Raw genomic sequence first — 10,762 nt, forward strand, 5'->3', positions numbered from 1 at the left:
ATTATTTTTTAATTTTCCTTTCTTTCAAATCATTCTTTCATTTATAATCATATTGTACAAATAATTATACATAAATTCTTACATTCTTTGTGTATTCTTTTGTAATTATAATAAGGCCCTAGATATCAATGATATGAGTGACACCGCTACAAACTTAGAATTTCTTCTTGAACGAAACATGTGTTTAAAGGGATCACATGACTTTGAAGATGACACAGACTGTGGTTTATCTTTGGACTTGTTAAGGATGGTGAAGAAGGAAAGAGGTGAAGTCTGGAACTGTTATTTCTGCAAAGACAAAACGAGACCTCATTGAATTACTCTAAGAATTCAAAGATGTTTTCGCATGGTCATACCAGGATATGCCCGGATTAAGCACTGACATTGTAATGCATCGCCTACCTATAAGGGAGGATTGTAAGCCAGTGCAGCAGAAGCTCAGAAGGATGAGGCCTGATATTGTGCTTAAAATAAAGGAGGAAGTCAATAAGCAGTTTGATGCTGGATTTTTACAGGAGGTCAAATATTCTGAATGGGTAGCCAACATCGTTCCAGTCCCCAAAAGAGATGGAAAAGTATGAATATGCATGGATTACAGAGATTTGAACAATGCCAACCCAAAGGACAACTTCCCATTGCCTCATATTGATACTTTGGTGGATAATACGGCAAGTTATTCACTGTTTTACTTCATGGATGGTTTCTTGGGATATAATTAGAAAAAAATGCACCCTGAAGATATGGGAAAGACCACGTTCATTACTTTTTGGGGGAACATTTTGCTATAAAGTGATGTCATTCGGATTAAAGAATGCAGGAGCAACATATCAAAGGGTCATGGTTGTCTTGTTCCATGACATGATGCACAAGGAAATTGAGATTTACGTTGATGATATGATTGCAAAATCCAGAACGGAGGAGAAACATGTGCAGGTCTTGAGAAAACTGTTCTTAAAACTGAGAAAGTTTCAGCTAGAGCTTAATCCAACGAAATGCACTTTTTGAGCCAAGTCAGGAAAGTTGCTGGGCTTCATAGTCAGTGAAAAAGGAATTGAGATTGACCCAAAAAAAGTCAAGGTAATACGAGATTTACTACCACCACGTACTCAGAAAGAAGTTCAAGGTTTCTTAAGAAGACTAAATTATATTACTCGGTTTATTTCACAATTGACCGATATGTGTGACCCCATATTTCGTCTTCTGAAAAAACATAATCCAGGTGTGTGGGATGAAGAATGCCAAGAAGCTTTTGACAAGATAAAACAATATTTATCCAATACTCTAGTGCTGTCACCACTTAGCCCGGATAGGCCGTTGATTTTGTATTTAACGATGTTTGATAATTCTATGGGATGTATGCTGGGCCAACATGATGAGACTAGAAAAAAAGAAAATGAGATATACTATCTCAGTAAGAAATTCACTTATTGTGAAATGATGTATTCACTTATTAAAAAGTTATGTTGTGCCCTGATCTAGATGACGAAGAGATTGAGGCGATACATGCTCTACCATACAACTTGGCTAATTTCAAAGTTAGACCCTTTAAAGTATATGATGGAGTCAACCGTGTTAAATGGGAGGATGGCTAGATGGCAAATTTTACTCTCTGAGTTTGATATAGTATATGTAAATCAGAATGCCATGAAAGGGAGTGCAATAGCAGACTTTTTGGCTAGTAGAGCTTTAGAAGATTATGAACCTCTGGACTTTGATTTCTCAAATGAATACTTGTTGTGTGTGGCAAATGCTGAAGAGGATTCTCAAGAAGATCATTATTGGAGGTTAAATTTCGACGGAGCTTCGAATGCAGTACGTAATGGGATTGGGGCAGTCCTTGTGTCTCCAAATGAAGATTATTATCCTTTCACCAGTAAATTTGATTTTGATTGCACCAATAGCATGACTGAATATTAAGCTTGCATCATGGGCATTCGGGCAGCCATAGAGTGAAAAATTAATATACTAGAAGTATATGGGGACTCGGCATTGGTAATATACCAGCTAAAAGGGGAATGGGAGATGAGAGACCCGAAGTTAATCCATTATCGGAGATTGGTTCTGGAGTTGATTAAAGAGTTTGACAACATTACTTTTTGTTATCTCCCACGAGAAGAAAATCAAATGGCTGATGCTCTGGCTACATTAGCCTCCATGATTAAAGTGAACAAATTAGAAGACGTGAAGCCTATTCGAATAAGTATTTATGAGATCCCGGCCCATTTCTACAATATTTAAGAAGGGGAAAATGATAATCTCCCTTTGTACTGAGATATATTGCAATATGTAAAGAATCGCAAATACCCTGATCAGGCAACAGAGAATGACAAGAGAACATTGAGGAGACTAGCCATTGACTATGTCTTAGATAGGGAAATTTTATACAAAAGGGGAAAGGATCAAGAATTATTGAGATACATAGATGCTGTGGAAGCCAAGGAAATCTTGGAGGAAGTCCATGAAGGTATTTGCAGAATGCATACTAACAGATTCATCATGGCTAGACAGATTATGAGATTTGGGTATTACTGGTCCACCATGGAAAGAGATTGCGCCAATTATGCTAAGAAGTGCCATAAATGCCAAATTTATGGAGACAAAATGCACGCACCTCCTTCACCTCTTCATGTTATGACTTATCCATGACCTTTCTCCATGTGGGGTATGGATGTCATTGGGCCAATATCGCTGAAGGCTTCTAATGGGCATCGTTTCATTTTTGTGGTTATTGACTACTTCACTAAATGGGTAGAAGCAGCTTCATATGCTAATGTCACGAAGTCAGCAGTTAATAAGTTCTTGAAAAAAGAGATCATATGCTGATATGGAATTCCTAAAAGAATCATATCTGATAAAGCGCTGAATTTGAATAACAGCACAATAGCGAAAGTCTGCAGTAAATTCAAGATTAAACACCATAATTCCTCACCATATCGCCCAAAAATGAATGGTGCAGTGGAGGCAACCAACAAAAATATCAAGAAAATTGTAGGGAAAATGGCTGAAACTTACAAGGACTGGCATGAGAAATTACCATTTGCTCTCATTTCTTATCGAACATCTATTAGAACTTCTACCGGGGCAATGCCTTTTTCTTTAGTTTATGGGATGGAAGCAGTTTTACCCATTGAAGTTGAAATCTCTTCTCTCCGGGTATTAGCTGAGCTAAAGTTGGATGAGGCCGAATGGATCCAATCTTGGTATAATCAGTTGAACCTGATAGAAGAAAAAAGACTAAAAGCTATTCGTCACAGTCAAATGTACCAGAAACGAATGATGCGAACTTATAACAAAAAGGTTCGTCCTAGAGAATTTCATGATGGGGACTTGGTGTTGAAAAAGATTCTCCCTTTACAAAAGGATTTTAGAGGAAAATTGATGCCAAATTGGGAAGGACCTTATGTTGTAGAAAAGGTTTTTTCTAAAGGAGCTTTGATTTTGAGTGAGATGGATGGTAAAAATTTGTCGAATCCTATAAACTCAGATTCAGTCAAGAAATATTTCACTTGAAGAAAAAAGAGGGATCAAAGTGAAAACCCGCAAAGGGCACTTTGAGTACCAAAAAAAATGGAGAGGCCAAGGTGAAAACACGCAAAGGGCGCCTTGGGACCAAAGGGGATTTGAGTTGAAAACCCAAAAAGGGCGGCTCAAATATTAATCAGAATGGGACATGAGGTGGTCAGAGCAATTCAAATATTGATCAGAATAGGGCATGCGGTGGTCTTGCTATACCTGAGTCAGCAGGAAAGTGTATGCGACATCTTAAGGCATCGACAAAGTACCATAGATCTCTTAAACACATGTCAAACTCAGAATGGTCTTCAGGAAGTTTGTACAGAGATGTTCAAGCTATGATATCTAGGGCACCTAGTCTTTATACTATTTTTATGGAATTGCATGTTCTTGGAATGCTTCATTCTTTTTCAACATACAAGTCAATTTTTTTTATTATCAATATTATTGATAATTTATTCATTGCGAGCTATGCTCTCAAGTCAATTCTATTTTATCCATCGTTTTGTTCTTTTTGCAAGTGTGTTGCATTAGAATAATGATTAATGGACTAATAATACTTTCACAAAAGAAGTTTTGCATATTACTCTGGAATTTTCTAAATAATACAGGAACCTGAAATAGGATTATTGTTTGGAATTCACCAAGTTTAAAGGTTGAAATATCTGAGAAGGAAAAGTCTAAATTGGGACCATCTCTTTGGATTTTGTAGTCAAAAGACATTTATTGAACAAAAATGATAGGATGTCATATAGGAAAAGGTTTTCTTAGAAAAGGAAATTCTAGAATTGTGCATAAACATTTGGTATGACACCTTGGGAATGGTGTAGGAGACCAAAGAGATACAGATCCTATATCCTTGATTTGCAGAAGGAGAGGATTGAGAAAGAGCCAGATCTTTTACTCAAAGGAAAGAAGATGGTTCAAATCTTATGTCTCAAGAACAATGGATTGAACCTTGAAGATTATAGTGAGGGCAATCTGATTAAGTAAAATATGAGTATTTCTGTGGAAATACTCACTGAACAAGATGGCGTTTTGATGAGTGATAACAACTCAAAATTAAGAAATCATGTTCACAACATTTGGCATTCATGCATACACATCTAATTAGGAGATTTTGATTCATTTTTCATAACATCCTAATTATTAGGCATAAATAGGCCCATGAAATGGATTTTACAGGTTATGTTCCCCAAGAACAGATCGGTGAAACCATAAATCCTGTACCGCTGAAGTCACAGTGGAATGAAGATAGCAAGTCTTATCTCCTTGAAGTTGCAATGGAACAGACTCAAGAAAGCAAGTCTTATCCCCCTGAAGTTGCAGTGGGGTGGACTGAAGATGGCAAATCTTACTCCCTGAAGTTACAGTGGAGCGGATTAAAGTCTTATATCTCTGAAGTTGTAGTAGAGCAGACTGAAGATGGCAAATCTTACTCCCTGAAGTTGCGGTGGAAAGTCAATAATCCTATCTCCCTAAAGTTGCAGTGGAGCAGATTAAAGTCTTATCTCTCTGAAGTTGTAGTAGAGCAGACTGAAGAAAGCAAGTCTTGTCCCCCTGAAGTTGCAGTGGGGCAGACTGATCATAGCAAACATTATCTCCCTGAAGTTGCAGTGGAGCAGGTTGAAGTTACAAGTTTTATTTATTTGAAGTTGCAGTAGAGCAAATCGCATCAGGTCTTATCTCCCCGAAGTTGCAGCGGAGCAGACTAAAGATAGTAAATTTTGTTCTTTTAAGAAGCTACAAGGTACAAATCCTATCTCCCTGACGTTGCAATGGAGTGGATCGAAGCATCAATTCCTATACCTCTGAAGATGCAGTAGGATGGAATGAAGTTACTTAAAGAAGAAGAGCCCCAAAGTCCAGTACGACGGGTCAAAATTGTTTTTTTTCTTTTAAGTCTTTACTCTGTTCTTGTTACCTAACAACGAGCAAAGAGGGGCAGCTGTAATACCCACCCCGGGCCCGTTAAAATAATAAAAACCAAATAATAATAAAAGTTCAATGTTAGACAATCCATTTACATAGTCCAATACATATTTTAATTACAAACCCAAAATGCCAGGCCCAATTAAACTTAACCTAACCCAAATGCCTAAACCCTAGCCCACTTGTCCGAAACAAAGCGCAACAACAACTCCCAGCACCGCAAGCAGCCAAGTCTTCCCCCCCGCGCGTGCTGCACCACCGCGCGCGTGCGTCTCCTCCGAGCTGGTACCTGCACAACAAAAATGGCAAGAAAATCAGAAAATAGCCAATCAAGCAGATAATAGAATGGATTTCTCTTTATTTTCTTGTTTCATTGCGGCTATAAAGAGCTACTGAAAATCTATAAAAAGGGAATAAAAAATCATTAAAAAAATGAGTATTTCACACCATCAATCAGAGAAAAGAAAATAAAATAGAGATTAAAGGTAGCAATTTATTTATTTTTTGTTTCTTTTCCTTCGATTCGATTTATTTATGCGGAAAGTAAAAGAAAATAAGAGGAAAATACCTTGAGACGCCTTCAAATCTACGCGAAAAGAGCCAAAAAGCCTCTTTGGGGTACGGCTCCGACCAACTTTCACGGTGGGATCGTGGCAGAGGCGCGGCGGCGTAGAAGCTAGGGCCGAAACCCTAGCAGAGAAATATTAATTTTTTTTATTTTTAGGGGCTGCAAGTGATTTTTTTTTTGAAAAGTTGATTTAAATAGTGGTACCATACGGTACCATTTTGAGCAGGGACTATAAGCGCTGAAACGACGCCGTATTGGCTATGACTAGCGCGATCCGACCTGATCCAAAAGGGATCCGCATGTTTTTGAGGCCTAAATGGGAAATTTATGGTTTTAGTCCCCTCACTTCTATAATTGATTCAATTTGATTTTTTTTTTAATTTCAATTTTGTCCCCGCAGTTGTCTTTTTGTTTCATTTTAACCTAGATTACAGCACTGTGTTTTGGAGGAGAAAGGAATATTTTCTATTAAGTCCCCCATGTTATTCGCGCGCCGCATTTAGGCCCTCAGTTTTATTTTATTTACACATTTTCCTTTTAATTTGGTTGTAAATTCAATTTAATCCTTATTTCAATTTGCTCATTTCTTTTGTAAAAATTTACTTAAATATTTTATTCTGTTGTTCTTAATATAATATTTTTTTATTTCTCTGCTATATCTTTATATATAAAAAATCCATATGACAATATTTTATACTATACTATTATATGTGTATACATAATTTTTTATCAAATTATTTTATTTTATATATGTATTATTTGTTTGAAATATTTTAACATATAATTTGTTATTTATATTGATTTTTTTTTAGATTTCCTTTCTTTTATGATACTTTTTAAGTTTGCTATATTTTATTTGCATAATTTGCCTAAGTATTTCTTCCATTTTTTTAGTCACTTGCTTTTGAATGTTAATTTTAGTATTTGTATAATATATGATGTAAAATTATTATTCCTACATGTTTTGCATTACTTATCCGTATTTATTTTTTTTCTTAAAAAAATCATTCTATCGCACTTATGTCGTCTAAGGAATTGCATATAACCAAAATATCGAAATCATTTTTATTCAAAGGTTTTCAAAACAACGTAATATTCAGTATTCAAAATTCTCGAGGAGATGTTGCCCTAACTTACTGGGCTTCGATTTTCTTTGTTGAGTTTAAAAAAATGAGTATTTCTTTTTCAATTCAAACGTAAAATTTTCAAATAAAATTTATTTTGGAAGTTCGAAACGTTATGTCCTAAAGCATTGGATATGACATTTCGAAATTTCAAAATGAGATTTTTTTTTTAATGAAGATAAACCTGTATATCGTCTTTGAAACTTCGAGGAAATGTTCCCTAACTTTCAGGGATTCGATTTCCTCTTTGAATCGAGATAGTCAAACATTTTTTACACAAAGTTTCAAAAATGGAGATTCTTTTTAAAACTTTTTCAAAATTTTCAACATTCGACTTTAAGGCATTAAACAATCAATTCGGTACCAATTTTGGGCGTTACGAGGGTGCTAATCCTTCCTCGTGCGTAATCAACTTCTGAACCTGTTTTCTCGAATTTTGTAGACCAAAATCATTATTTTAATAAATCAAAATGTTTTATTAAAATGATTAATCTCAAGGTGACCCGATCACACCTCGAAAAAAAGATTGGTGGTGACTCCATTTTTGTTTTAAAAGTCGACACTAGTTTTGTTTTCAAAAAGTGGTTTCGACAATATGCACTAGTGCAACCCATACTAATCGGATTTTACACTAAAATAAAATTTAAAGTTTGTTGTTTAAGCTTACAAAGTATTTCAGTCGAAAAGAGCGATATTGATATTGATATAAAATTTAAATTAAACTATTGATTTAATAATAAATATATTATTTATTTAAATTTAATCATAAATATTAATATAAAGCTTTTTTAATATCTTAAAATACCATAAGGTGAACTTGGGTCCAGCTCAATTTCGACTTAGACAATAATTTTTTTTTATGATTTGCAACTAATACTAGTAAAAGAAAATTGATGTTTAGAAAACGGTTAAGTGAATCGGATCCAAAAATGAACTGATTTTGCTATAATTATTATCATTATATTTTTATTTTATATTATTTCTTTCTATATAATCAGGAAAAATAAATCTGGCTTTGTTTTGAATCACAGTTTGAAAAATTGGTGGTAGGTAGATATTCAGACTTTTTAAAATATAGAATTTGATAGGAATCAAACCGCTAAAGGATCTTACGTAAAGCACATTCACATACTCAAATCAATAAAAAAAATAGTCAAGGTAGATTTTTATTTCGTTTCTTTGTATATACTTCAAATTTAAAAAAAAAAAAGAAGACAATTTATGTTTTCTATTGATTTCAGATTGCTTGAGAAGAAAAAACCAAACGAAATGGTTATTTTTTTAAAAATATATTAAATTAACAAAATGAGTTTTTAAAAATTACCATTTTTATAATCCCAAAAATCTTAATTTTTGATTTGTTAAATTTTATTATAATGAAGTGTATGTTTCGGTAGTTTAGTGTGTTGATGGTGTTTTGGAGGTCTTGGGTGGGTGTGAATAAATAGTGTTTTGTTGGCATTTTTGGTTGGGCCGTATATCTGAAGTGTTTGGGGGTCAACTGGGATAGTTGAGAAACAGTTTAGGTGGGGAAGGATTTTGTAGTGGTTGATTTAGTTTTTTTTATCTTTTATCATACTTTCTTTTATTTTGAAATTAAAGAAGTGGGGTTGTTTGTTAAAATTTGTTTCCACATTGCACCATTTTTCTTTCTCCTATTCTGTTGTTTTTTTCTTTCTTGTTCGTGTGGAGTATACCAAAGTGGGGTTTCAATTCTTTTGTTCTTTTCTTGATTTTGTTCCAATCTCTTCCTGGGTGGGGTTTGATAATTCAGTTCTTACGTAAGTGTGGTTAAGGTTATTTTTCTTTCGATTAAAGCCCTTTATTTCGTTATTTGTTACCTCGTTGAATTAGGGTTTATTTTCGATATTAATCTTTTGGATTATTTAGGTGAAGGTCACAGAGCAATTAATCCATTGGAGGATTAAGGCTTGGGGAGTTGTTGATCTTGTGCAAGGGTAAGTTAGTACTGATTTGGGGGTTGTGTGGATTTTTCGAGTGAGTTCATTTGGTTATTTTTTTTTAAATAAATCGTTCTTTAAATCGTATCGCTACCATCGCTAATGTGATGTTTTAATTTATGCATTTAGGTTTTGGTAGTCTCATGGGTGTTTTCGCATCAAAATGAACTGGTGTGTAACGAAAATTCGAAAAACAGCGAACGACGAAAGTTGAAAAATTGCATTGTCAACGCCACATGGCCATGTGGTAGACCATGTGCTGGATTGTGTGCGACACACGGTCTAGGCTATTTGGGTCATGTGGACCACACGGGTGTGTGGGTCCAAAATTTTGAATTTTTCTCTAGGGTCATACACATCGTTCTAAATGATCGTAGACCTTCCGTGGGGTTGGCATGTGATCAAATAGACTGTAGAATTTGAAATCCAGTCATCTGCTAGTGTAAATTCTAATAACTGTTCGTATATTTGAAATGTCATATGATAAGTAAACCTTATAATAGGTTATGAGTAACCCGAAAAATGCTATGTATGCTTTATATCTTTTATGTTATGCATGTATAGTGTAAACATATCTGAATCTATTCAGTGTTTCTATGAATGGCTATAATTCGCCTATTGCACTGGCAACTCAGCTGCAAATATTCTAAAAAGTGTCATATCGACACTAAGTGGTGTGTAGGGTTGGATGGGTGTTTCATACCGCATATGGTGTGTTGAGATAGTTAGAGATGGTGTGTAGGGTTGGATGGGTGTTTCATACCGCATATGGTGTGTTGAGATGGGGGTAAGAATATTTGTTTGTATCTGTATTGCTCTGATATGAATATGTTCTGCTAAATCTGTCTGATATAAATTAACGGTTTAAAGTTATTCGTTACACACTGAGTTTTGTAAATGCACTTTCTATTTGTCTGATATCTTCTGGTAATCCTCAGGCTTAGGCAGACCAATGTGACGGAGCTCAATTAAACTGATTTAGTTTCATTATCTATTATACTCAAATTTGATGTTATTGTGTTTCATTATTTTTTGACTGTTGGGACTTTTTGGACTATTTTGGTTTTTGGGATTTTATTTTCAAATTTTGCATGATATTGTTAAAAACATTTTATCGAAAATATATGTTTTCCTGCAAAACAACGAAATTGGAGAAAATAAGCTTGGTTTTCCAAAACATAAACGATCTAAGAATTTCTGCTGCTAAGTATTCGTTTTAAAAAATATAAGCATACATCGTTTTCAACTATAAAGTTAAGTTAGATGTATTTTTCCTTTTAAACCGGAGTTTAAGTACTAAAAGTTTACGACATTCTTCCGAAATTTATGAAAAATTGAATTTACAACCATTTTACGTAATATCTCCATATTTGGCCATAACGTCTAGATCGTGTTTGGGGTGTTACAATTTTAACGAAAAATATGTTTTTAAACTATTACATATTAAATTACTATATTTATATGTGTTTACCATTTTTCCATAAATATTGTATAATAAAGGCTGAAAAAATAATGACACTTTTTTTTTCAAATATGGTACTTGTGCTATGTTTTGGTCCAATGTAGAATTTGTATTTGACAAAAGTAATACATTTTGATACTTGAAGAAAATAATGTTAACTTTTTAGTTTTTAATTGTGCTATTGAATAATATTACCAAGTAA

At 34.2% G+C, this 10,762-nt stretch overlaps 1 long non-coding RNA gene across 1 annotated transcript; it reads left to right on the plus strand.

Moving 5' to 3' along the window:
• The first annotated feature begins 8,635 nt into the window (after positions 1-8,635).
• Positions 8,636-10,113, plus strand: LOC121215478 (uncharacterized). Its single transcript, XR_005911338.1, has 3 exons — positions 8,636-8,918; positions 9,028-9,095; positions 9,228-10,113. It is a non-coding gene; the product is annotated as an uncharacterized lncRNA (long non-coding RNA).
• The last annotated feature ends 649 nt before the right edge of the window (positions 10,114-10,762 follow it).

This window comes from Gossypium hirsutum, chromosome D03 (genome assembly GCF_007990345.1).
Source record: "Gossypium hirsutum isolate 1008001.06 chromosome D03, Gossypium_hirsutum_v2.1, whole genome shotgun sequence".
Lineage (NCBI taxonomy): Eukaryota > Viridiplantae > Streptophyta > Magnoliopsida > Malvales > Malvaceae > Gossypium > Gossypium hirsutum.